A 24,605-nucleotide genomic window follows, 5' to 3' on the forward strand; every position below is an offset into this window, starting at 1 on the left:
ATTCCTTGCCACCACAAAAAGAGCTGCTGTAGATATTTTTGTATAGGAAGGTCCTTTTCCTTTTCCCTTGATCTCTTTGGGATGCAGACCTAGCAGTGCTATTGCTGGGTCAAAGGGTATGCACAGCGTTGTAGCCCTTCGAGCACAGTTCCAAATTGCTCTCCAGAACGATCGGATCGGTTCACAAGTCCACCACAAGTGCATTAGCGTTCCAGTTTTTCCACTTCTCCTCCAACATTTGTCATTTTCCTTTTTGGCCATTTTAGTCAGCCTGATATACGGTGGAACGTCAGAGCTGTTTTCAATGCATTTCTCTAATCGATAGTGATGCAGAGCATTTTTCGTATGACTACAGATGGCTTTGATTTCTTCTTCTGAAAACCATCCGTTCATATCCTTCAACGATTTGATTCAATTGTCTCTATATTTGCAAAATGAGTCCTTAGTCAGACATGCTTGCTGTAAATGATTCCTCTCCAGCTTTCTGTTTCCCTTCTAACCTTGGCTGCATTGGCTTTGTTCGTGCAAAACCTTTTAAACTTAATGTAATCAAAATGATCCATTCCATTTCCTGTGATCCTCTCTGTCTTTTGTTTGGTCATACATTCTTCACTTTTCTACAGTTCTGACAGGTAAGATTTTCTATGCTCCCCCAATTTGCTTACGATACTAACCTTTGTATCTAAATCACGTACCCATTTCGATCTTATTCAGGAGTATGGTATGAGATAATGGTCTTACCTAGTCTCTGCCAAACTGCTCTCCAGTTTTCCCAGCAATTTTTGTCAAATAGCAAGTTCTTGTCCACAGAACTCGGATCCTTGGGCTTATCAAACGCTAGATTGCCGGGGCCATTTACGGCTGTGTACTGTGTGTCTGATCTATTCCACCGATCCCTGGACACTGAATGTTGTGTCAAACGCAGTCACTGAATCTGTTGTTTTCATTTAACTGTTTTTTTTTTAAGGTAGGCACCTGCTGGAGCATACTCAGTCGCCCTTTCTGGCTACCACACCGAACCTGGGCTAGATGGGGTTGGGGGCTTTATTTTTGCCCCATCTGACTGATGGATATGTTGCGTCCTCAAGATTTGCTTCACTCTGAATTGTGAGGATGACTCTCTAAGCTGTAGAGATGGTGGGGGACAGTCCCACACATACACTCTACCTTTAGGCTGTGAGCACATGCTTTGCTTAGGGTGCTAGATGCTAGGGATGGAGTCATTTCCCTTTTTCTCTTCTTTGCTTTCTTCAGGGCCTCATGAGAACAAGCTTAGCATCTTCCACCAGCAAGGTCCCATTATACTGTGAGCTCCTTGAGGGCAGGGCTTTTTTTTTTTTGCCTTTCTTTGTATCCCTGGCACTCTGCTTTGGTACCTGGTATATGCTAGGTGCTTAATTAATGCTTGTTTCTTTGTTTCCTTCCCTGTGAGCGAGCCCTGTGTAGCAGCTGCTGCTAGAATCGATCAGTCTTTGTTACATGCGACGGTTCAATGTCAGATGGGGCAGGGATACGTCCAGCGTTAATTGGGAGGTCTGAACAAAGGGCTCCAATACAGGATTATTTTGAAAACACTTTGAGAGAGGTGAGAGATCACTTTCCCCTAAGAGGGTCAGATAGCTTCACGAAGGAGGCAGACTCTGAGCTCTCCCTTGAGCGAGGGAAGGAGGGAGGTAAGCCAAGGAGTGGAGCTAAGGTGGAGACAAAGACGGGACGAGCATGAAGGTGGACGGAAGTCAGAGGACGGGGGTTCAAAGCTCGGTCCTGCTGCTTCCTGCCCCTTTGGGCCAGTCACGTGGAAAACGGAAGCGTAGTTCTTCAATCTCTCACTCTCTGACTGCGACATTCGCTGCTGCCTGAGAACGAGTCTGGGTCTCATTTCTTCTCCCTCCTCTCCTTTCCTCTCAAACCACTGCAGTCTGGCTTTAGACCTCGGCCCGCCACTGAACGGCCCTGTCCGAAGAGTGGCGTTTTCTTGATCCTCATCCCCACTGACCTGTCTGGAGCACTGACACTATTGACCACTCTGTCCAATTGGACACCCTGTCTGAGTTCCAATGCTGTATCTCCCTGTACGATCGTGGGCAGGTCACACAAATGCTAGGGCCTCTGCTTTGTCATCTGCAACATTAAGGGGATTCGTTAAACGATTTCTCATGACCCTTCCGGCTCTAAACCCACGCTTGTCCAGGGGCTGTCGGAGTCAGTCAAACATTCAGCTCCCTGACCCTCCTGCTTCCATAGCAGTCCCTTGGACTTTGCCCACTCCAGAGAAACCCTGGCTGTCCCTCATGCTTGGAAGGCACTCCCTCCCTGCCCCACCTCAGAACCCCTTTTGACCTTCAAGCCCCGGCCCCAGCCATCACTGATACTTATCTGGATCCTGGTTCTGACAATGTTCCTCTTTCTCCAAGTTTCACGATGGCCCTTGTGGCCATCACAGGAACACTCCTCGCTCTGCTCCCCAATCTGTCTGCTCTGATGTGTGGGCCCCTCCATGATCCACAGACAATAATGGCCTCTCAGGGTTGCCTGGATGTCGTAATTCTTCCCTGGGAATGGAGCGGGAGCAGTAATGGGTAGTGGAAAGGCAGAGTGATACAGAACTGTCGCTGAATCAAGAAGGACTGAGCTTGGCTAGCCAGGGGACTCCTCTCACAGCAAGTCCCTTTACTGCCACTTGCCTCAGTTCCCTCATCTGTAAAATGTGGACAATAATAGCACCTATCTCCCAGGGCTGTTGTGAGGTTCAAATGAGATGACTGCATGTGAAGATCTTTCTATACACTAAGGTGCCACATCAATGACAGCTTTCATGGTTCTTTCATTATCATTATAATTATGACCTCTTCAGCTCCAGCTATTCACACCTTCAGGGTTGGTTAGGAAATATAGTGATGAAAAGGCTATCAGTAAGGAACATAATCACCTGACACCTGTTAACTCCACAACAACAACAACACGTATTCTAGGGGTGACTTACCGTGTGAGACTCGTTGTTACGCGCTGGGGGGGCACACAGGTGAAATCTCAGCCTTGTCGGCATCGGAACAGAAGGGTCAGCACTAAGCTTAGGGACAGCTACTGGGGTGGTTGGTGCTAGGGTGAGATGAGAGAGGCTTCCCTGCTGCAGCGTGTGTGGGTGGGAAAGACAGACAGACTGACACAGACACAGCGATAGAGACAGAGTCAGAGAGACAGAGAGACAGAAATAGAGATGGGGAAGAAATGGAGGGAGGGAGACAGACAGTGTGTGTGAGGCGCACCGGTGAGGTGCGTGGGCGTTATCCAGCTTTTAAAGGAGAAAGGACAGGTGCTTCTGCCAACAGTTTTTTAAGGAGGTTGGCTAAATGATACTTCCTACAGAATAGATATAAGACCTAGGGAAGCCTACAAAGCATTGGGAAGAACCCAGCGCTATTGCCTCAGTTTCCCAAAGACCACACTTTCCCAGATTTCTGTCTTTTGCTGGGTGTGCTCGACTCATCCCCCCCCTCCCCAGACGGAGACATGTGTCTTATCTAGGCCAGTGGCATCTCTTCTCTTCTCCAAGCTCTTTTCAACACCTCGACCCATCACGATGCCAAACACAGATGAGGCAGCACAGGACCCAATTCCTGACCAAGAAGGGGTGGACTCAAGGTACAGCAGGATGCGTCTTTTTGGACGTGGTCAATAATCAATAAAAAAAAGAAAGCTAGTGCCTTACCAGCTGGCCCACTTACAGGTGCATCCTGGTCAGAGAGTCCAAGAGCTCAAAACCATTTTCATAACAATATGAAGATGTTTTAATTTCAAAAAGAACAAATACCAATAGCACTTCTTAAGCACCTACTACGTGCCAGAGCCCGTGCTGGGAATACAGGAAAGGCCGAAGGCGGTCCCAGCCCTGGAGGAACTCACAGTCCGATGGGGAGAGAAAGATAACATGCACACAGCTGTGACCAGAAGAGCTCTACACAGGCTCGGTGAGGGTAATCTCAGGGGGAAGGTGCTAGCATGAAGGGGGGCCAGGAAAGGTTTCCTCCAAAATGGGGTGCTGGCCGAGACTTGAAGGAAGCTCAGTGGGTGGAGATAAGTAGGGAGAGCTCGCCAGCCAGGGAAAACGTGCAGAGTCAGGAGATGGAGGAGCAGGCAGCAGGCCAGTGGACTTGGGGAGGGGAGTGTAGAGTGTAAGAAGACTGGAAAGGTAAGAGGGCAGGGGATGGGGGGCTTTGGAAGCCGGTAGGTAATAACTCACATAAGCCAAAGCTCTTTAGGAGGGGTCTTCCACCGTGGTTTGATAACCCTGGTGAAGGAGAATCAGCAGTGCCTCCTTTCCTGTGGCCTCAGGCCAATGGCATTCTCAGAGCTGCGGCCCTCATCTCTGCTGTAAGTGAGAACAGCAGGCAGAGGTCTCCAAGGTTTCTTCCAGCTCTAGGTCTGTGGTCTTTCGACTTTGGGACTGTTAACTAGGCATGGTAGAGACCACGGGTTTTCAGGATCAATGACTGGGACCCTTCTAGGCATGATGTCACCCTTGGTGGTGATGCCCCTTGACTTAATGAGGTGATGACCCCTGATCTAGGGAAGATGATATAAGGAGCTCAGGGTCCTGACCAGTTTTAGTTTGTAAATGCTTTCCTTGCACAGCCTTAGGCTTAGCATGCCCATTTTAGCGATGAGGAAACTGAGTCTTGGAGCAGTGAAGTGCTCTGGTTCCCTACATTCCCCAAAGAATCTCTTTGACCCTCTTCAGTCCAATATGACACTGTGCTCCATCCACGCTTCCTTGCAGATCACACATTGCCAAGTCTCAGACCAGAGTTAGCCCCAGCATCTTCCTCCTCCATCCTTTACCTGCTCATTCTGGCTTTCCCTCTGGCCTGTGAAGACCCCCTCCCCAATCCCTCCACTCCCCCATTCTTTCTCAGACCCTCACCCTACACCAGCTCTAGGGCTGGCACTCTACCCCCGGTACCGCCCTTTAAAGAGTGAGTAGTGCAGTGAACATGGCTGGGGCCTCTGCTGGAACAGTGGTCCAGGCCAGACAACTACCCATCAGCAGAGCAGGGGCTCCTGGGCTCAGGTGGTGGGTTCCCCTCATCTCACACCTCAAACATGGAACCCCATCTCTGGTCAGAGCCTCGCTTGCAGGGGTGTTTCACTCAATTGGTCAGCTGTTTGCCCCCTCCCCTCCCCGCCACCCCCCCTCCAGTTTCCAAGTGCTTCAATTCCTATTCCCCCTCCAATTTTAAGTAAGTTCTGGCTATGCTGAACTGGCAGTTCAATGGTGCAGCCCACAGACCACTGGGCTTGGACCCAAGAAGACTCAAGTTCAAATCCAGCCTCGGACACTTACTAGCTCTCTTCACCTTGGACGAGTCACTTCATGGCTGCCTGCCTCAGTTTCCCCATCTGTAAAAGGGGGATAAGAATAGCACCTGCCTTCCAGGGTTGTGAAGATCAAAGGAGATACCAGGCACAGGGCCTGGCACACAGTAGGCACTTAATCAATGGTCATTTCCCTCCCTCTACACTGTGTGGTTGCCCTTTAAGTTGGTTCACTGCAGCACTAATGGGCTAGACTCCCTCACCTCGTACTTTCTGACAGGTCCTCTCCTAATGAGTAAGCTGATGCTGATGGACACTGCACGCTCTACGGTCAGGGTCATGATATCGTCAGGGTTTTGTGGGCAAGAGTACTAAGGAGGGGGGAAAGCTTACTGGGAAATGATTGCAATTCAAAACCCCAAACACATTAAGAGAAAGTAAAAAATGCTAACAGCAACAATGCCTCTAGGTGGCCTCAGCCTCCTCTCCCACCTTGGGGCCACTGAGGGTTGGTGGAAAGTCACTTGGTCCACCAGCTCCCCACCCCAGCTCTTCCCCCACCTTGCTGGGAACAGTCATCAAGTCAATATTCCCTTTGGTTCTGGTGAAGAGCCTCTCCTTCAATGACCCTGGCTTCCCTCGGGATTCCCTGGTCACCTTTCCCTCTGTACTTGGGCTCCCTCATTAAAATGGAAGTTCCTGGAGGGCAGGAAGGCTTCACTTTAGTATGTGCATCCTCGGGGCTCAATCTGCAGCAGGCATAACATAAATGCACATTCATTCATTCCTTCAGTGGTGGATGGACTGGAGATTTGATGTTTGGAGACCACTTATTAGGAGGCCACTGTCATTGTTCTTGTGGCCGGTGATGGTGGGGAGGCTGTGGGAGCAGAAAGGAGGGGTCAAAGGTGAGGAGTGGTTAGGAGGTAAGATGGACAACGGGGAAGGAGGAGGAGACAACAGCCGAGGAGGACAGGGACTCAGGGCAGCAGGGGCAGATCTGCAAAGGAGACTTGGAAGGACCAGGCAGGAGAAACAGGACAGACAATGGCTTCACAGAAGCCACGGCCCAACAGATGGGCTGGGGGCAGCTGTGCTCCATCAGGTCGGTCACCTCCTCTGGAGAGAATTCAATCTCCACAGCAGAGCATAGAGCCTGGAATTTTAGCATCCACTGAACAGACCTGAAAAGAGGCCCCCACCCCCCTTACCTCAGGCTTCCCCTATCTAAGGGAGACAGAGAAGGCTAAGTCCCAGCAAAGTTCAAATCTCTCAAACTGTGTCCTCACCGAATGAGAAGCAAGGCTGATGGGTTTGGTGCTGCTGGACAGAGCCGGGGAAGCCCTCAGCCCTCCCATCTCCTCCACAGCAAACCATCAAAGTCCTGGACCAGGTCGGCTCTGATCGAGGGTGGCCTGGCCTCATCCCCAGGACGTGTGGCCCTCTGTGCTGGCCTTGGGGAGCCTCTCACAAGTTTACAGCTGAGGAGCCACGGCAGCTACCTGACCACTGACTGGGCACTATGAGATGACGGCATTCATACCCTCACACTGGGTCCAGGGATGGTCCTGGATATGGGGGCCTTCCTTCACCAGAGAAGGGAGGGAGGCATGCCTTCCTCAGAGTGCCAGATAACAGTCCTACCCACTGAGTCATGATGAACTGGATTTCCTCCTCCCACCCAGGCCTAAAGAAGGAGCAACCTGGACCCATTTTTTGGTTGGTCCTGACTCGTGTGGATGGGGCAGGCCCCTGGGGAATATGGAACCAACGAGAGACAGGTGTTTTCTTGACAATTGATGGACTCAAGAATGAGTCCTCTGTAGCACCCTGGGGCTCCATTCCTGTGGTTTGAGGTTCTGCTGAGTGTTTTCATGGGAACTGAGGGCCCTTTTCCTTTTTTTTGTTTTCTGGCGAGATGCACAAAGGAGGAAATTCTGTTCCCCAAGGGAAAGAATGGGTTGGGGCACAAGACACTGAGACATTTCTTGAGAAACTGGTAGGGCCAAATCCAGCAGGACTGGGGGGGCAGGGAGGAAGGAGAATGGTTTACATTTAAGACTTAGTATCTGAGGTCAGAAATTCCACTGATTATAATTAGGATTGGGATGTAGCCTTCCAAATAATTTCCTTGAAAGATGCTTTTATAAAAATATAAAAAATAAACAAACAAACCACACCGTCTGACTACACAGGTAAGCAAATTTATTGTAGGACAGGACAAATATTGTGAAGAACAAGAATATGCCAATTTGGTTGACAGCAGGGTGACTATCAGATTCCATTTTAATTAAGATACAAATCTAGGTGTGTGTATGTGTATGTGTATGTGTGTGTGTGTGTGTGTGTGTGTGTGTGTGTGTGTGTGTGTGTGTGTATGTATGTGTATGTGTGTATGTTTTCCAAAAAGCAGCTCATGTGTTCTCCAATACCCCCTAGCAACAGATCTGATATTGCCTTAAGGGTAACCGCCCAAGGCTCCTGCCAATCTGCCTGCCATTTTGCTCATGGAGGTGTCTTCCATAGGAAAGAGACGATTCTTCAGCAGCCCTTTGACCTTCTAGCATTGTGTGTGTGTGTGTGTGTGTGTGTGTGTGTGTGTGCCCGCGTGCCTACGTGTGCAAGCAAACTGTGGAAATACAATGCCTGTGGGAAGGCTGGTGATTAGACACTCTGGATTTTTCATTTTTAAAAGACTGAGTCAGAAAAACAGCTCCATTTTTCCTCTTGACCTTTTCTGTTTGGATGCACGAGGGCAGGGCTGTGACAGCCTTTTAAAGACGGGCTCCTTGAAGTTCTGTACATGGTTCTTTTAAATAAATTCAAGGAAGAAGCGTGACAGTTTGAGCCCAGGCTTTCCACGGCTCTCCCTGACCATTCTCTGCATCTGGGCACACTGTGGCCTTTCCGGGAGCACCACTCGAGTGCCAGACCTCATTTGTTCTGAAGGTCACCCTGAGGTCGGGGGAAACACCGCAAGTGGGCACACAGACCACTCTGCTGTGCCCCCTGCCCTGCTGGGGCAGCCCCAAGCCTGGCCTGACCCTGCCAGGCCCTTCTACACCAACACTAGGCCCATATGGGCTTTTCTCCATTATTGTTCTTGCCATATTTGAGACTTAGGGTGACTGCGGATGTCTCTCCTGCCCAAAGACAGCTGCCACCCGCCGCCGCGGCCGCAGTGCTAACAGAGGAGCCTTCTGGAGCTCCAGAGGCCCCCAGTCCTGCCTTCTCTTCCCTAACTTGCCTCCCAACTGAAGGAGGCGCACTTGTTCTCTCGGTGAAATGCGGCGAAGGCCAACCAGACCCAAAGCTTTTGCAAAGGGCACGTCCCAGGGGACACACACCCGGGCCGTCCTGCAGCTGAGACACAGGCCCCAGCCTTGTATTGGAGCTGAGCTGCTTTCTGAAAAAGCAATCCAAACCCCCCAGATCACTCACACATGCACACACACACACAACACACTCCATTCGATTGTCAATGACACGTCGAAACAAATTCAAGTTTGACATTCTGTTTTACGTCATACAAACAGGTAACAAGAGGATTTTAAATTTCAAGCTCTGTTCCACAAGTACACAGTTAGCATCCACAAAAGCACCATTGGTTACGGAAGGAGTAAATAGCACCACAGAGTTTGAGGACCTAACTGTTCACAGGCATCACTGAAACACACAGACGAGGGAAATGGGTGCAGAACAAGGTCCTGAGCCTCGTGGAAACAGGCGAGGCAGCTGACGCGTCTTCCATTCGGTATGACGGCGGCTGATCAACGAGAGCCTGAAGAGATGGTACGTGACAGCTGAGACCCGGCAGTCTGACCCAGAGTTGAAATGCCCCGCCTTCAGAGGGGACAACCGAAATGACTTCACTCCTCTTTGAAATGCAGGCTTATATATTTACAGACTCTTTTCAGAGAGGGTTTTCAAATCTCTTTTCCCCTCCACCTCTGACCCGCTAGATGTCCATTTGAAAGCCAAAACATTTAGTGGGAAAACAAAAATGGAATAAAACTATTCCCTCCGTCCCAGGTTACTGCAACACAGCAGACAAGGCCCATGATCAGGGAGCATAACCAAACCCAATGTCAACAGGCCTGTCAATTTGCCTTTTCTTGGGGAAAATGATAAGCAAAGATGGGATGGGGGTACGATCAACTTTGGTTCCATCTTCTCATTGATGGTCTTTACAACTGAACTGTAAGAGACCAGAGCCAGGCCACAGGACCTCTCTTTCCCTTCCAAAAAGTCTGTGGTCATTTTACTCAGCTTAGAGACAAACAGTGATCTAAAGGAGGGTATGGCATTTTAAAGAGAGTAATACGAACTACAGCCACAATGGACTCTGACAACTTGTACTTAATTTTACGGATAAATTTTTTTTTTTTTGGTGAGGCAATTGGGGTTAAGAGACTTGCCCAGAGTCACACAGCTAGTGAGTGTTACATGTCTGAGGCCAGGTTTGAACTCGGGTCTTTCTGACTCTAGGGCTGGTGCTCCATCCACTGCACCACCTAGCCATCCCACAGGTAAAATGTCTATCGAGAAATGACATATGAAGCCTTAAGCACTTCTGTCCAGTTTCGATATACTGTCAGATACAGCATAAGAAACGTAGAATCGGGACTGATAAAAGATGATAGATTTAGAGCTGTAAGGGAACATAAAGGGCACAACAGACCTACACCCTTACTTTGCAGATGAAGAAACTGAGGCGTTGAGAGGTTTGGTGCCTTGCCTGAGGTCCCAGGCAGTGAATGGCAGAGTCGGACTGTAGCATGCTGCTTCTCTGAATACACATGGGCATACTACAATCTCAAAGAAAAATGCCAAGGGAACACACCTGCACAACAAGAGACTGGCCATTCCTCAGGCAGGGATGTGTATAAGAATCTTGCATTTATACCAGAATTTTGGAAAAGACCAGGGCTTATTGGGAAAAAGTGCTAAGTTACAGGACAGCTGCATCCTTATGTCCTAATTACACAGTGAAACACAACGTGGCAAAACCAAACGGATTTCATACTCACGTTAACAATGATTTCTTTATTAATTTTAAACCGTTACACAGCTTGGTTCTCACCATTATTTAAGTTCTATTTAGACTCAAACCTTCACAATAAGCAAAAGTGCCTAAGGAAAATGGGGACCATTACAGATGTTTGAGGAGCCTCAGTCAGCATCACAAAGTATTCCACTGGGTTCATAATAAAGATCGATCATATTATGGCTTACCACTTTTGGCTTAATATAGCCTGCTCCCGACCCCCCAAAAAAAGCAACTGAAAGCATTCCCGGAGACTGCTGCTACTAACCCAAACGAAGCCCAAATCCAATGAATTTGCCAAACGGATAACAGGAAGGCTCCTGCGTGATACACTTCACCCATATCAGGGTCATTTCCTAAAGCCTGTGACGATGATACTGTTTTCATGTTTTATAGAGGAGTGAAGAAGAGTGGAGAACACAGCCCACTGACCAAGGGGAGCGTCACAGACAATGGCAGTCCTAAAGCTACAATTCTGGGCCATTAAATAGGATGATTTTTTAAATGAACATTCCCAGAACAGAACCAAGTAAGAACCACTAAATTTTGTTCCTTTTGAAACACTGTTCTGGCAAGAAAACTCTTGGCTAAAAGTTAACTGTTCCTTCTGGAAAGAAGAGGAGGCTTAATTGAAGGGGGGAGCAAAGAAACGCCTTCATCTTTTCCTTGAATGAAGCCAACCTCATACAAATTCAGCTTGTGGGCACCTGCCTAATTTCCTTAGTGTGACCTTGCTAGAAAGTGCCGCCCACGCATTCCGGCTGCAGCTCCGCACTGCTAGCTGGGAGTCTACAATTCAGAATGCATGGCTGACTTGGCCTGGGTGGAAAATACAGCCCAGTGGTTAATGCTTTAGACTTACATTGAAAGCATCAATGGAAAAGAAAATGTCACTAGGCTGGGCTGTTTTGACAGCCCTCGTACTTGGTCAGCAGTTCAAGACAGGAGAGCCTCATTTTTCAATTACTGACTTTATTTTTTCTTAGCAAACAATTCTAAAAAGGGTTAAGGTAATGAAATGCCATTGACTTTTCACCATTTTCCTCTCTGATGGCTGTTGTGTTCCCTGCAACTCTCATCTTTCCACGTGACACATGCCCTCCTGTTAGCTACCCATGGAGGTCTACAACACAATCATTTTGTATAAGGCCAGAAGTCATAGCTGGCCATATGCTCCTATAAGTGATTTTAGAAAAACTGAAAGAGTATGGCGAAGCTATCAAAGAATAAAGAATACCTCAACTGAATCTAGACAGGTTCTAGGCCAAGAAAAAGTGCTTTTTCTTCCCGGTAAATCATTTCTCTTTACCCAAAGAACATTTTAAGGCTTGATAAGAAACTAAACAATCAGGGCATATACTAATTAGCATAGTTTTGAAGGGTCTTCTTTGATTTGAACTTTTGGTCCACACATTAAAGCCACGTAAAACACTTGGTAGTTTAAAACCTGATAGGATTGAAATTCTCCAAGTAATTTCTGGAGGGATGAGGGAAAGGAGGGCTGGTTTCTAAATGGGAAGCTTCCATACACATGAGTACATCTGCACGCGTGAGCGCGCGCGCGCACACACACACACACACACACACACTCCCCCACATGAAAGCTATTTGCTGAACAACCCCTTGCTTGCTACAAAGTACAAATGTTGACTGCTACTGCCACCTGGTCCATCATTCCATTCATTCCAACAATGTTTGTTGTCTTAAATGAGAAAGCCCAGACTAAAACGATATTAAATGTCTAACTGCAGGCACGATGAATGCTTTTTATTGCGTAATCTCAATGGCGACCCCATTTACTCAACACTGACACCAGTTTTCGGCACACTCAACCATGACATGACGGTGAAACTGTGCACCTTCCACCAATGAGATGGCACTCATCTTCCCACTACAGAAATCCAGCTTGGTCCTTTCCTACTCCTTAAAAAGCAGGGCTTGAATCCATAACCCCAGAAAGGGCCCGGTATTTCTTTGGCGTTGGCTCCTTTTGGACCATGCTTGTGGGCTTGGTTGTCTTGATGGCCCCAGAATTTAGTGTAAATTGAGGCTGACTGGTCACTAAGCCCTCGGTCACAACAAACAGAAGCTAAGAAAATGCATGTTTGGGTGTCCTCTTCCCAGCAAGTGCTTCAAGTCAGACACCAGCAAAACACCATTCACTTCAAGAGCTTGTCTCAGGGTCAGTGAATGGATTTTAAATGTTCCCCAAGTCAAATGCTGAAACCCTGGGATGGCGGTGTAGGGAGGCGCAGACATATAAAAAGAGAAGGACATCCGGGTGCTGACAGCAAAGGGATGGGCATTGTTTCAGGGAAAGGAGAAGGAAGGAGATGCCTGGCCTGATCCACATACACACAGACCCCCACACAAAGGCTCTCCTCCAACGGCCATTTGGCGAGCTCAGCTCAAAGGGAGGAAAAATGAGACGAGACAGACGATCCCAGCATGACCACACGTTCTTTCACCAAGGTGCCACAGTGCTCACGCTACATTTCTTAGTTGTGCAATGACAGATGTGTCTATAAGCAGGTGCTTTAGACATTCTTCTTTTAACGTCGTAACATTTTCGTAACGTTTAAAGATCTTTGCTACCATGATTATTCAATTCCTAATTTAGCTCCTGCATCCCTGTAAGGCTTGAAAAGCATCATTACGAGCTGTTTTGACATAGAGATCCTAGAAGAGTCTCATGAAAGACCCCCCCCTGTTCACAATGGCTTGCAGCTAGCCAACTTTCAGCATTCTGATGATACATTAAGCTTGCATTTGCTCTCCCTCACCTTTTTTCTTCAGCAGATTAGACACAATAAATAAAATGAGGCTATAAGATGCAGGGTCAGACTTTAGCCCCTCAACTCTGGCAGCTCGTTCCTGACAACACCACTTATTAGTCTTTACACAGATGCAGTCAGGGGAAGGTTACGGTACGGCCCGAGTATCACAGGACACTAGTGACCCAAGCCTTGCCAAGAAGAGCAGAGGAAATGATAAATGTCACTGGGTGGGAACTCTTCCTACAAATGGACTTCAGCCATTGGGGAAGGGGCCAACCAAGAAAGGTCCCTTCCTCGCAGAACAGTATTCTGCAAAGCATGGCGGGAGGGAAGAGGGGAAGGTGGAGGTCGTCAGGCTCCAGAGCACCAGCCTAACGATTCTCACGTGGCTGGAGAGCACAGGGCTGGGATGTGCTGAGGATCCAGCAGGACCCTTTCCCAAAACATACCAAGGGACTGCCGGGGCCTTGGAGGCTACCAAGGGGCTCCATTCTTCCTATGAGCAGAATTTGGATTTGGTGGCAAATACGCTAAGAATGCCCACCAGGCACTGGGTGCTTTGGATACAGAGAACAACAACTGTCTAGTTCAGGGACTCAATAGGACCAGGTGGCAAGGCCGACACCATAAAGCATAAGACAAAGTTGTATGATGGGGGCAAAGCTTATTTTCAGGGGGTGAGTTGGGGGAAGGAAGACAGTGAGGACAGGCTTCATAGAGAAGACAGCATCTAAGCTAGTCCTCGAGGGTTTGGAAGACTGCGTGCATTAACAGATGGAGATGCGGAGACAGTGCCCTCCAGGTATGGAGGATGCCTTGCACTGAGTCAGATGGAGTTTGGCTGGCTACAGCCCAGGATGAATGACTGGGTTTAGAGAGAAATAAAAGTGGAAAAATTGGTCACAGCTACAGCACAGAGGGCCTTAAAGGCTTGATAGAGGAATCTGTATTGTGTATTGTCCACAGGGGAGGGATGGGACCAGAGATGTGCATTAGAAAGATGGACTGGAGAGGAGAGAAACCAGAGCAGACCAGCTGGAGGGCTATTACTGCAGTCAAGGCAAGAGGTCATGAGGGACGTCTAAGAAAATGGGTCTTATGCTGCTGGGAAATCACGCTCTTCACTTTATTTTATGAAATGCAATAGCGGGACACAATTCAGAGCAATACAAGTAGTGCTTCACAGCCTTGCTCCTCGGAGAGTAACTACACCTACACAAAGGCAGTCAGGTCAGGTCAGAGTGGGCCTGAGCCATCATGTTAGAAACTTAGGGAAACAAGATACCCCACACAAGCGTCGGCTGAGGAAAGGAGACAGGCTCACACTACTGAATCCTAGCGAATTTCAGAGGACAGCACTGAGGATGAGAAGAAAATCCCTAGCCGGTGAACAGCAACCCAGGCCTATGCAGAAGAATTAACAACGGTTAACTTGAAGGCGTGAATAACAGTAATTTACCAAGTATTTTCTTCACCCTCTCGACAAGTTTTGTGCGCGCCCCCAACCCACCTGCAGACCAAGGCATGGGAAGGCCACAGAACCAGATTCCTGAACAGAATTCTACAGCAGACAGAGGGCAGCCTTGCCGGCACGGGGAGGGCATTGGTGCCGCTGGGCTGGGAGAGGTATTTGACGTGCTCGGGGGTGAGCTGTCCTCTGCCTCAGATGATTAACCACGGCACAGCCTGGTTCTAACCTTGTAACACTCATGCGAAAGAGCATCCGTTCCCAACTTTGAAGGCTAAAATGAGGCTGGAATCTTACTTAGCTAATAAAACCTATTGTCCAGGGGCAATAATAGGGAAGGACTAGTGATATCCCTATTTCTGATGAAGAGGACTAGAATATTCAGAATTAAGTTCAGTCTTTTTTTAGTAGATTTTGCCAGGGATTCGGACAGTCGAAGGATGTACTGGGAAACTGGTTAAAGCAGGGAGAGAGAACAGCTTAGCTTGCAAAGGTGTTGGAGGAGATCTTACCTGTGGTTATCTTGCTAAAGCTCTGGTACTCTTCAGGTTGAGCACTGGGAATATTGCTCTTAATAAAAAATAATTAACAAAATGAACATTTCTTTTCTCTCCCTCTTGCCCCTGATTATGTTTCTTAACATACAACTTTTAAATGACGCATGTGTACACTCACTCAGGGAGAAACTAGCTCGAGGGCTGCTCATTTCTGGTTAGATGTGAAACAATCCTTGATGGCTACTGGCACAGCACTCTCTCTCTTCTCCACATTGAGGGTAATGCCAATTGCTTATGGCAGAGTAGAGTTCTTCTTTAGGCCCTTGAAACCCCATCTTGCGGGGGCAAGAGTTCAAAGAGAAGATGGCGGCAGGGCGTTAGTTCTTCCTGGTAAAGGTGTACTCGTTAGAGACTCGAGTGGAAGAGCCGCTGCATCTCCATCCCACAACCAAGATGATTGTCTGTGCCACGCCTCAGCTCTGCAGGCAGCTGGATCACAAGGCCCATCTGAAAGGGCATCCCCCTGAGGAGAGGGGCCCCCCGTGAGGACCACAAGCAGGCGTCCCTCATCCTTTTTATGTGGCAGACCCCTTTGGTAGTCAGTTGGATGAAACCTACAGACCTCTTCTCAAAATCACGGTTTTAAATTTATAAATGAAAATATCTAAGTTTACTAAAGGTTAGTGACAATTAAAATGTACCTTTTCCCTGTCCAAGTTCATAAATCCCTTGAAGTCTACCCACAGAGACTAAGTTTTTATTCAAGCTAAATTCCAGCCTAGACTACTGATAGGAAAAATGGATAGAGGGCCACCATTAACATGTCCCAAGTTGCAGAAAGTACTCAATTAAGTGACCAATAGAATGCTGATTCCCAAGCCCTTTGCAGCACAGCAGGGTCAGGAAATGGGCACTACTGGACATTCTGGCACTAATATGAGTGGGCAATTTTTGTAAACCTTCTCACAACTGACGTGGGGCATCTTTTATTTCATGGGCTGTTTCCTGGAATTTAATTGACTAATATGGATTTCTGAGCCCATGAAATCTAGTGCTTAGCGCAGTGCTGGGCACATAGTAGGTGCTTAATAAATGCATTATACATACACATGTGGATAAACACATACCACCACCCACCGATTTTTTGGCTTTTCAATTCACATATTATCACATGTTATTTTAGATACAGAAACCATAGGTTGCCCAGTCATTCCAGGTTACACATGAACAACCTGGAGCCCAGCAGGACAGGTGGGAGGCAGTAGGCAGTACCTCTTTAGCTGCTGGCCTGATTGGCCCCCACGCCATGAGGACTGTCCAATGACCTCTAAAAACAGTGATGGCAACATGACTGAGATGGAAAGACGCTTTGCATGACTGCACACCTATAACCTACATCAAACTGCTTGCCTTCTCAATTAGTGGGGAAGGGAGCGAGAGAATCTGGAAGTCACAATTTTTAAAAAAGGAATGTTAAAAATAGTTTTTACATGTAATTAAATAATAAATAAATAATTAAAAACCTCCAACAGTGATAGGAAGCGACGCACCTCTGAAAACCCCCAGAAACTAGAATGGTTTGAAGCTGTTTGTCTAGAAACAGGGATCCCGGTGATGGCCAAACTCCGCCGACTTTGTGACTAGAGAGCTGTCTCCCGGTGCGCTCTTTCCAAGCAGGCCCTTGCCAGGATTCGGGGCTCTGCCTCCTTCCTGGCCACAGAAGCATGCCAAAGCTTGCTCTGGCCACTCTGCAGCTCACGCTCCTGCTGAGGGCAGGAAAGGCTATGGACGAGAAAGGCCCCAGTCACTCTTTCCTAGCCAGTCTATCCAGGTGTCTTCCGCTTTCTGTTAGAGATGTAAGTGTGCAAAGAGGCACAATGACCACAGATAAACACATGCAGCTGGTTGTTGATGTCTGGGCAGTGTGTGATGGAATTAGTGTAAGTGAGGCAGCTGAAGTGACACATACAAAGTGGGGGGGGGGAAGCAAACGTAAGTTACGGACAACAAAAACCTGTCAAAGGCAGACTTTAAAAGCCCCAAATGTAGACCAGCCTATTCCTCCACCATAGAGTTGTGATCCCATCCATGCGGGGGGTCCCTCTAGCCATCCTACACAACCCTCGCCCACACCCTCCCGTGAACCTGCCACAGGGGTGCGTGTAGCATGCTGGCGCCATTCCCCGAGTTCTGGTCATGCTGCAAGCAGATCCAGAAGCCATATGGATGTCTATGGTTGCCCCTGGCTCTGGATGAGATACAGACCTCTCTTTTCTGGTGATTCACCTCTCCAAAAACAGCCTCTACACCACTTTTTTTGCACAGCACCTGGTTTGTAACGCGTTGCGGTTTGGAGACACGCCCCATATGACTCTCCATGGCCCTCTGAATGACTGTCACTTTCAGTTTTTTGGAAAGGGAAGGATTCCACGACTCATCCAATGTCGCTGGTGTTCAAAAGATGGGCTTTTGTTTCAGGGGAATCTTGGGGTCTTTAAAAGAAAATGGCAATCCACCCAAGGTGATCCCGCCTGCTTCTCTTTCCTCTTTGATCCTGGGTCTTCTCACTGTCCATCTGCAGTGTTGCTGTGGGCCGCCCTACAGCATTTCACACTGGGGAAGCGTTTTTCAGTCACTTGGTTTTTCCTGTGCGCATGTTTTGCTCAGACTCTACTGATTGAGGACAAGGCTCACTTGGGAGTCTCTGTCGGGTTTCTGGTCTTGGGAGGACAAGACCTCCCTATAAACTGGAAGTAGCTCTTTCATCTTCACTGCATCGGAAGTCCTCGACGACAACGTTGGATGACCCCTGGGGAGCACGCACCCCATTTCATCCCTCAACTGATGCTAATAAACAGGCTTGAAGAGGCAGCTGTGGATGCTTCTTTCCCTTATTCTATTAGACATTTTAAAGCACACCCACCATTTTGCCTGAGTCCCCCATGCATTTTCCTCATGCTGGAAAAAAAGGCAACTCTACACTGACGCTGCTGGGGAGTGTGGCTAGAACACCACCATGGATGGGTCAGAACAAGTCCTAAGTTTTCACGGTCCTCAGTGGCCTTTACTTTTTTGCTCTACGTACTTATCTGTGCATACGCTGCCTCTTCCTGAGGGTGGGAGCTGTTTTACTGGCACTCAGCACAATGTCATGTGCTACTTAGGTTCGTGATCGTGCTTGGAGATGGATTATGCATCCTTGGCCGGTGCAAGGCTCAAGGACTGGGCATCACTGACCTTGCACCACCTACCCTTGGACAGGAAAAGCTTTTCTGATATGGATCAGTCTTGGTGGCCCTGGACATGAAGAGCCTAAAGCCCTAAATACGTTTGAAAACTGGTCCTGCTTTTGGAGTGAGGTCAATTCCCAGTGAGTAAACAGCCAGTCACTTAACCTCCTCAGGCCTCTGTTTTCTTATCTGCAAAATGAGGAGGGGCTAGACTGAGGAGTATGGTGTCATGGGCTGAAAGCTGGAAAAGACCTAAGGTTCCTTCTTGTCCTGCATGGGAATCAAGATCTAAACTATGCCTTTTTAAATGACATTTTAATTGTCACATTATTTCATATATTAATATGTACATTATTAGCCTATTTAAAATGACAATGTATTATTATCTTTTCTTTTTAAATAATGCTCATTTGACCTAATCTAATCCCAATGAATTAGGGAAAGGAAGAAGTTAGAAAGCTCATGAGTCTAGACTTCCCCAGAGCAAAGACAGTCAATCACGAACCTTTGTGTTCCCCAGTATTTGTCAGCACAATGTTATTGTAAAAAGTATGTGCTTGGGACAGCTAAGTGGAGCAGAGGATAGCGCACCGGCCCTGAAGTCAGGAGGACCTAAGTTCAAAACCGGTCTCAGACCAAACACTTGACACTTACCAGCTGTATGACCCTGGGCAAGTCATTTAACCCCAATCGCCTAAAAATAAAATAAAAAAAAACACAAATATTAAACAAAATAATAAAAAGTATGTGCTTTATAAAATGTCTGTGGCCTTGAAGTGAATTTGGCCTGCAGAACCTGGAGGCCAGCTCCATGATGCTCCTAGATGGGGCCAGGAACGACAGGGAAGGGGATCTGGAGGCCTGAGAGCCTGGGTAGGCAGAATCGGAGAATCTGATAGTAGCCCAAGACAGGCAGTTACAGTATGGGTCAAGGAAGTCACGGGAGGGACTGGAATGCAGACTGCGAGACTCTGGAGCCATAATGGGTCCTGCATGGACCAAATCCCCAAAACGGGGGCACTCCAGGGCTGCACGTGATGGGTGGGCAGAAAGGCCACCATGTGCAAACAGTAAGCCCCAAAAGCCTGGGACAGCCAGAGCTCAGAGCTGGCAGCACTGACCCTAAGTGTGAACTCAGCACGGCTCCGTATTAGAACGGGTGTCCTACGCAGACAGCCGGGAAGCCACTTCCCGAGTCGGAGAAGCTCCAGGCTGCTCAGACAGAGAAGACACGCCAGAGAGGATTTAGAACCTCCAATCAGCAGAAGAAGGAGAAGTGCTAACACGCACTCCACCTAGTTCACTCAGACACCGTTGGTGCTTTGGGGGGAAGGCGATGGTTTTGGTTAGCTCACAAAAGGATGTTTCTTTACCTTTCTCAAGGATCCTGAGGTCGGCCCTCGGCTTCAATGACCAGAAAGAAGGTTTTGGAACCAGAATTTGAACTCACATCCTCGGATTTTAAAGCCGCTGGCTATACCACAGAAATAAAATAGGTGAAAAAGCTCTGAAAAACATTGAAAATGTATATAAAGTGTTATTTTTAATTTCACGTTCGGGTTTATGTGTCATTGATTTTGAACAGTGGACCGGACTGGTGACTTCCTTGGCATAGGGAACTCCCCCCCCAGGAGGACTCTCCCTCCACCAGTGCAGGCTGCTACCTTTTCTGCCACTTGGTGGCAGAGGGCCTTAACCTAGGGTCCGAGAACTAGTTTATTCAATCTTTTGATAGTAGCTGTACGTCAGCATCATTGGTTTCCTTTGTTAGCCTACGGATTTTCTGCATTTAAAAACACTGCTTTGAGAGGGGGTTCAGAGGTCGCACAGAGTCCTTAGCACAGGCACGTGGGAGTTCCTTAGCAGATGCATCGTGTTGAGCCGACAGGCCTCGCCAGAGGGGACACAACCTGTCTCCAGGGAGCTGTCCACATGGCTAACGTGGAAACATTGTGCATGACTGCATGTATATAATCTATATCAAATTGTTTGCCTTCTTGAGGATGGGGGAGGGAAAGGGAGGGAGGGAGAGAGAATCTGGAACTCAAAATTTTAAAAAAATGTTAAAAAAAATTTGTTTGCATGTAATTGAGAAAACAAAACAAAACAAAACAAGAGAGTTACCTAGAACAGAAACAAGTGAAATTGCTTAGCCAGGAAGACAGCGCTGGTATGTGTCAGGGGCAGGACTTGAACCCAAGACTCTCTGCCTCTGAGGCAGCACCCTCTACATTATGCCACAGTAGGGATCTGTTCGAAAGTATCAGAAACTATATTACTGAATTAATAATTAGGTGTGGGCAATTTACTGGAAGAAATGTAATCCTTCACGTACTCAATTACTTAATTGTCCTTGTAATTAAAGTCTGAAAATAGCACTGCCATGTTTCTCTACATCTGCACTAATGAAAACATGTCTCATCCACCTCAACGGAGGTGTGTTATTCACCCGGTTCTCTATCAGCAGGAAATTCAAACACGAGAGTCTTCTCCCGGGGCCTGCTGGAGCACTTCTGTTTCTCTGGGTAAAACAGGCGAGGGTCTCTACAGCACAAGTGGCTTCACAAGCTCAGCTCTGAGCAAGGTGGCAGCTGGTGCGATATTATTATAGGTGTGCGTGGCAGTGAAGACAAGACTGCATACTAAATATGGCATTTATAGCAAAAGAGATCACCATCACTCGCACACTCTTTGGACTAGGAGAAACGTGACTAGTTCCACAGGAGCATGCAGTGAGCGCCCTGGGCAGTCCAGAAGGAATCTCAGTGTTAAAGTTGGCAACAAGTGGCTTTCTGGCCAAGGCAGCCTATGCTACTGCAGTGGGGAAGCCCCCTGCCCCTGCCCAGGCCGAGATGAGGAGGTCCGATCTCTGTCTCATATGACAGTCAGCCGGCACGACCCCCTTACGCCTCTTCTCTTGTGTGTCCAACATTCCCATTCCCTGACTCCGTCTCCAGGTCCCTCATCATTGTGCCCATCTGCTTCCGGACACATTCCCATATGCTCACACCCTTCCCAACATCCGGTCCTGAGAACTCCACCCGGCGCTCCAGGGGGGTCTGGAGTACGTCGAGGCCGCCACCTCCCTCCTTCCGGCTTCTTCGAACGTAGCCTTCCATGAGTCCGCGTGGCCGTCGGGCTGCATGTGGACTCCATTCAAGCCGCCGCGTCTCTCATCAAACTGTTGTCCAGCCAAGCCCTCCGCTCTCACCTTTAACTGGTGAATTTGTTTCAAATCAAAAAATTCCAGAATAATTCTAATGGAGGAAAAGTAGTGCCTCCGCACTCCCCTTAGGCCTCGCCTACACTACAGTCCAGAGAACACTAATTTATAATTGTTAGCAATGGCCCACATCTGGTCACTGGTCTTTTCTTTCTACGCCCCTTAAAACGCCAGGGAAATGAAAGGGCCTTTTGGGCTCAAAGTTCTCTTTTGCTGACAGACACGACTGACTACGAGAAGCACTCTTTTGAGGGGTCTGAAGATGGCATATCTCTTGGAAAAAAGCAGGGTCAAACACAAGCTCCTAGACGTGATTCGGACGGCTGTGGGATCGAGGCGAAGCAATCTGACAACGCGACAGCCCACATGGAGGAGGGAACGTGTGAGAGATGCAAGCATTACTCTCTGGGGAGTTACCATTAAGAGGAAGCCAAAGTCTACTGCAAAGTCTACTCTACAACCCCCTCCCAACCAGTGAGCCAGCACTCAGGGACAGGAAGGATGTTTGTGCTGTGGGACATTTCTGTTCAACAATGAACATGACCTTGAAGCGCCTCACCTATAAAAGGGACAGAAAGTACTTACTTGTTCTGACCTCTTACAGGGTTGGTGAGAGGAAAGGACTTTGTACACTTCACAAGCATCAAGTAAATAGGAGTCATTTCCCCTCTCCCATGTTGTCTCTTTTAGCTAAGAAAGGCCCCATGCAGAAACAGAACAGAGCAGGGCCTTGAGGGGAATTTCATATTTGCATCTGCATCAAAGGCTGGGGGAGGTATTTCAGGTGGGAAATAGTAGTTATTTCTGCTGTAACTAGGATCGAGGAAGCGCAGTGCATGGAAGAAATGCTGGCAGCCCTGGGGTGGGGACAGTGGTGAGGCCAAGGGCCAGGGAGCCTGCAGAGGGCATTCAATGTCGGGGTGGGGAAAGTTCCTCCCCTTCAGAGCAGGCACCGTACTCTGATGAAGCACGGCATCCCATGGGCTCTGGGATGGCCACTAACCAAAACTCCTTTTCTAGGACTTGTTACCTTAGTGGGACAATTTCTTCTAATAGGAATGGTTCTGATTTTTATAATGAAAGGTAATAGGGAAGTAGGATTCTCTTTGGGAGAATTTTTGTCATAGCAACTTTTTCAAATTCCTTATTTAATAACAAAGGGGTACCTATGCTGAAGTACTGCAGGAAGGTAAGCATCTGCTGGCGTGAGAAAATGCAACTTCTGCATGACCCATGGTGCACTGGGATACCTGTGCTGGCCTTGATACCACATGGGGTGATTACTGTCCACACGCCTTCTGTCAAGTCGGTGCTCTGAGCCTCAGTTGCCCCATCTGGAAAGTGAAGGGGTTTGACAACTTCCAAGGTCCCTTCCAGCAAAAAGCTTCAAATTGACAGAGCTTTCTTTTGCAATCAAAGGAAAATGAATTTGAAAAGCAAACCAGTCAAGAAAGACCATCAAAGGAAAACTACCAGAATATCTGCCTCTTCAAAACAGAAAAATATAATTTGCATTATCTTTGAAAAACCAGAAAGAGTTTGCAGACTTTGGAGCAGACCTGTGGTTTCCAACACTTGAGGAGGTCCTAGTGAGGAACTGCCTCTGGCCTTGCAGGGCAGCAGCTCAGGCACTGGGAGAGAGCTCTCAGGCACTGAGGAGTGACTTGTGACTCGCCCAGGGTCACACCGCCCCCAAGGCCAGCTGTCTGTCCAATATGCCGCACTGCTGCCTCTCATTACTGGGACTGTTTGAAAGAAATCCAATAATATCTTCCCAAAGGGATTCATGGAATATGGCCCTGGGTCTCTGTATTCAATGCTTTCACAAGGTCTAGAGAGGAATCATCACTAATACTTTGAAACACTCGACAAAGTGGAAGGAGGAAGATGGTTAACGCCTCATCCAGCTGGAGTCCCTTCAGGTGGGCAAAGGTCAGGGCCACAAGGACTATATGTAATAAAGTGCTGTAATGATAAAATAATAATTTAGTTATAGAAAACAGAGAAGCCCAATGCTATCTCTAAGGGTTTGGGAGTCCCGGGCCTCCCTTGCCCTCCGGGCTTCTTTGGGGAGTAGAGCATGGGCCCAGATTAAGGAACCCAGCTGAACTGGTGTGAGATGTTTAGGCTCTGAGCTGCCAACAGGAGTTCTACATCATGTGAGAGGGGGCCCTCAATCAGGGCAACAAACAGCAGGTCCACACGGTGTGTGCCCTGGCACTGCCCTCTGGCATGAGGACGGCAGAGGCTCATGAGTCTGCAGGAGACGTACAGTCACCACCACAGCCAGCCTGCTAAGTACCAAACGGAAGACCCAAACGGCTTCTTTTTTTTTTTTTAAATCACAGCACAGATGAAGGAGGAGCAGCAAGCCGAGCCACTGCTGAGCAGCAGCGGCCTGGGCCTCCTCCCTGTACACACTGGTTCTCTCCTGCTGCGGCAGCTACTTCATTTTACAGGTAGGTTCCCCAGCCCAACAAGGTCCAACACTGAGGTCCTTGCAAACAGAAGACTTCCAGGGTTTTCATGTGAATCTCCATGCTTAAATTAGACATGTCTACTTTGTAGACATGTTATTATTACTGGGAAAAAAGAGAGAAAACAGAAAAGAATCACCCGTCAAGAGCTGGAAGGGACCTGAAGGCCCATCGAAGCCTGTCCCCTAATTGTACTGCTAAGGAAACTGAGCCTCAGAAGGGCTAGATGACTTACCCAAGGTCACACGGGCAGTGAGGAAGCTGCAGAGCCAGGAATGGAACCCAGGTCCTCTTAGGGCACCTCAAGGGCTAGCTCCCGTAGGCCATGCTTCCTGCCAAGGAGACAAGCTCTTTTAAAAGAAACACAGAACCACAGAGTCAGAAGGGACTTCTGAGACGCCCTCCTAAGGCTCCACCCGGCCAGAAGTCTCTAATAAGGGACACCAAATGATACCCTTCAACTGCGTGAGGATGAGGCTTGGCTGTGGAAAGCCCTTTCATTACTCCCAACAAGACATTTGAGTCACGTCTCCTTGGAATCTTTTGAAGGCTAAAGGTTTCCATCACGCTTCT

The 24,605-nt window shown here is 48.1% G+C and overlaps 1 protein-coding gene across 3 annotated transcripts in view; it reads right to left on the reverse strand.

The window, feature by feature from the left end:
• Positions 1-7,497: 7,497 nt before the first annotated feature.
• Positions 7,498-24,605, reverse strand: part of PURG (purine rich element binding protein G) — a 29,599-nt gene continuing 12,491 nt past the window's right edge. The window contains exons 3-4 of one of the 3 annotated variants that reach the window (XR_013484124.1): positions 19,706-24,364; positions 7,498-19,026 (exon numbers count right to left, since the gene is read on the reverse strand). The gene's annotated coding sequence lies outside the window, so the exon portion shown is untranslated. The other 2 variants (XR_002328550.2, XR_002328551.2) reach the window with 2 other exon arrangements.

The sequence above is a fragment of the Phascolarctos cinereus genome, unplaced genomic scaffold, assembly GCF_003287225.1.
Source record: "Phascolarctos cinereus isolate Bilbo 61053 unplaced genomic scaffold, phaCin_HiC Scaffold_9;HRSCAF=440, whole genome shotgun sequence".
Lineage (NCBI taxonomy): Eukaryota > Metazoa > Chordata > Mammalia > Diprotodontia > Phascolarctidae > Phascolarctos > Phascolarctos cinereus.